The sequence below is a fragment of the Nuphar pumila genome, chromosome 4, assembly GCF_984573655.1.
Source record: "Nuphar pumila chromosome 4, dmNupPumi1.hap1.1, whole genome shotgun sequence".
Lineage (NCBI taxonomy): Eukaryota > Viridiplantae > Streptophyta > Magnoliopsida > Nymphaeales > Nymphaeaceae > Nuphar > Nuphar pumila.
In genome coordinates this window covers 1,498,493-1,501,989 of record NC_143252.1, presented here as the reverse complement: position 1 = coordinate 1,501,989, position 3,497 = coordinate 1,498,493, and the positions used below count along the sequence as shown (strand labels likewise).

The 3,497-nt window shown below is 35.9% G+C and overlaps 1 pseudogene; it reads right to left on the bottom strand.

Annotated features, from left to right (window-relative positions):
• Positions 1-841: 841 nt before the first annotated feature.
• Positions 842-1,219, bottom strand: LOC149839019 (nuclear transcription factor Y subunit B-3 pseudogene; annotated as a pseudogene).
• Positions 1,220-3,497: the final 2,278 nt, after the last annotated feature.

Genomic DNA, 3,497 nt, shown 5'->3' with positions numbered 1-3,497 from the left:
GGCTTGTTTAAGATCTGAAAAAATGACCATACATAACATGCCTTTTATTGGTTACCGGCCTATTTCCGTAGTTTCATCCAAGGGACTTGAGGGGTGCAAGTGGGTCAGATCGAGATCGGATATTAGAGCCGACTGAAGACAATTTGAGTGGACCACTCTCTAGCTATAACATAATGTCAAAACAACAATGATGGATTTAGTTGGTTCCGTCTCATAATTGGATAATTTGATAAGTTCAAAAGCATCGATAAATAATGCTGGGTTATCTGATCTATTTCGCATGAAGTCTAATATGCTTGACCTGTTTTCTGCAGAACTAGCATCAGAGGGTGTCAGATCATATTTTGAACGGTGTCAAAAGTAAATAATGATGCAGTAAAAACCAACTTTAACATTAATCTTACATCTCTAAAGTAGAAAAAAAAGGGAAAAGCTATTCTTTATATCTTTTAATTAGACACAATGAGAAGGTCAGTTGGTAATTAAGCTTCTAATGAGGCTGAAACCCAACAGGGGCTGTAGGTGCCATCCCTTGCACATTGTACGTGACCGTTCTAAGGATGCAATTTTCCATACCACAAACAAATAAAGTATGCATATGCATGTTTTTTTATGAAAATAAGAAACAAAATAGAGGAAACATAGCTGGGAATTATTATTACTAGTAGTGAGGCATTCATGGACTCTTATATAGACTTCCAAAAGCATAGGCATGACATCTCTCTCTCTCTCTCTCTCTCTCTCTCTCTCTCTCTCTCTCTCTCTCTCTCTCTCTCTCTCAAATGGCGAATAAGATCCATAGCACCACTACCATCTGCTTGTTTTGCATGAAACATGAAAATCAAGGAAAGGACTCATGGCCACCAGCATCTTCATTCCCCTCACTGTCATCCATCTCATGAGAAGACCCACCACTGCTGCTAGTTATCCCAGAGTCACTGGAAATTTTGCCTTCTAGCTCCATCTCTCTAAGCTTATTAAGGTAGGCACTTAGTGGCTCAACATATTCATCAAGTGGCAGCCTCTTGAGGGCCATGAGCAAGTCATCTCCTGTTATCATCTGCCTCTGATCTTGCTTGCACTGCTCGGAAGCTATGCTGGTCACAGAAGAGAAGAACTCAGATACGCACTCTTGGATGGTCCTCTTGGCACCCCCTGATATCTTAGCATGAGGAGGGAGACAAGTTTTCATAATTCTAGTTATGTCCTTTATCGGCATGGGATGTTCAAAGGGCTTCTCCAATGCTGTTCCTGGATTTGAGGCAACTGGTGGATCAGAGAAGGAAAATAACAAGGAAATAATATTGAATTTTTGATATAAAGAACTGCAAGCGAAAGAAAGATATTCAGTTTGCTAGGTATATTATGTGATTAATTCATTAAAATTAACTTGGTATTCAAACTACATGATTATATGAGGAAGGAGAGTAGAAAAAAAATGGTTGAATTACAATTTACTTTGAACGGAACAGTATCTTTTTAGTTCTCTCCTTTTCTTTGCTGGATGATTTCTGTGAAAACATTTGGTTTTGACATAGTGATAGTTGTTGCTAACTTGTGCAGAGACTCGAAATTATCGATACGTTGTTAATTATTAGGTGGGTTTTAATTTGCAAGAGAAATTCATGTGTGCTGTAATATTTTACTGAGTGATAAAGATGAGAATTGTTACTTCCGTACAATTCAAATGCGTTAAGAACTTTATGCACAATTTAATACAGTTATATGATTAGGGTTGAGGTATATTATCCTGTTTCATTCAAATCTCTTTTTTTTTTTTTCTTTTTTTAGTGTTGACTATAAATCTTGGAATCGTTACTCATCGACATGACATAGCAATTGAACAAGAAATGCAAATATTACTTGTGTATATAACAATATTAAACTAATGGCTTAAAAATAAAGTTGTGATAAGAAGTTTGATTTTTTGTGAAAACCTTTTATAATTATAAGTTAAACAAAGGGGGACGTATTAAGTTATTGGGGGAGGCCGGGGGTCGGGGTTTTAGGAAGGTGGATGGTAGCAGTGGGTTTTGTGTTTATGAGGGCCAGTTGCCAAATGGATGGTTGAGGTTCCTAAAGACCCATGTCGGAATCCATTCCCAACGGCCCTGCACAGGTGGTATCCTTTATTATTAGAAAACTATATTTACATAGGCATATAAACAACAAAATCATCTGTACCTAGTTGGACCCTAAATACCTTCTTCCACAACATCTTTTTTTTTTTTAAAGAAGGAAACTATGGCTAGGTGAAATGGCTAAATACCTATTCATCTTTGATCTATAGGATTAACCCAAGTACTTGGTAGTTGGTGCGAAGAAGAACAAGATCATTATGATAGCAGTGCCCTAGAATTAAAGTATATCCTCCCAAGGATCACCTCTGACATTATAGGTTCCACATACAAGGTAGCCCAACTAATAATGTATGTGTGCCACCTTACGTCATACTATTGAAAGTTTTTTCATACATAGGCCCAAATAGTTTTCACTAGCTTATTCTAGCTAGAAGAGGAAGCCTGTGAATTGAATGAAATGATCATATATTACGGTGACCCAATTTGAGTAGCTTAGACTAGACAGCTCATTAAAGACTTGCCTCGACTAGAATTCATAGAGAAGTGAGCAGCCACAAGCAAATCTCCTGGAAACTGAATTCTCACAAAAAAAAAACGGATATTTCTTTCATTATCTGATTTTATTTTCAAATAAAAATAAAAATTAACACTCCTTTAATTTCAGCATCTATAACGGTTTGTTTTATTTTAAATACCTTAAGGTGGTCCATGTAACGGATGATTTGAAAGAGAGAGAGAGAGAGAGAGAGAGATTACACTATATTTTTCATGAGGAATACAATGGCGTGCTTAACCAAATTAATCCCAATAAATATTTGAAATTATTCAATGAGTTAGGCAACAATATAATGGCAACAAAAAACTTTTTTAAGCGTGAGAATAGAAACCTTAAAAGCAAAATTTGTAGTAGATCTTTTTATCTTAGCCATAGAGACAACGTAAAATTTATACAGATAGACTATCTGTGACTTCAAGTTTTGCAAATTGGAATTAAAAAAAAGTAGGAGAAAGTTTTTATGGGAAAAAAGTCGGTGTCCTTATATCTGACTTTTTCTCTCCATGAAAACAGGCCAAACAAACAAAAAAGAGTCTTCCATGTGTGCTACAAACATGGAAAATGGTGGTCCCACCTATTTTGGAACAAGTTATCCCTTCTTCAAAAACCTTCACCTGTTTCCTTTTTGCAAAACTTTCATCTGCAATAAAAACGAAAAGATTGTCCAAAAAAGAGATTGTTCCTCAAGGGGCTTCGAACTTTTTTTTATCTACATTAAGAAAATAAAGATGTACACTCACAGCGTAATAGTGACGTGGGGTTTTCCCTTCAATGAAGACATTGTGAATTCATTAAAAATTTTGAAAATCGTTTAAAAAGAAGAAGATTTGAAATCTCACCATGTGAGCCACCATAACGTG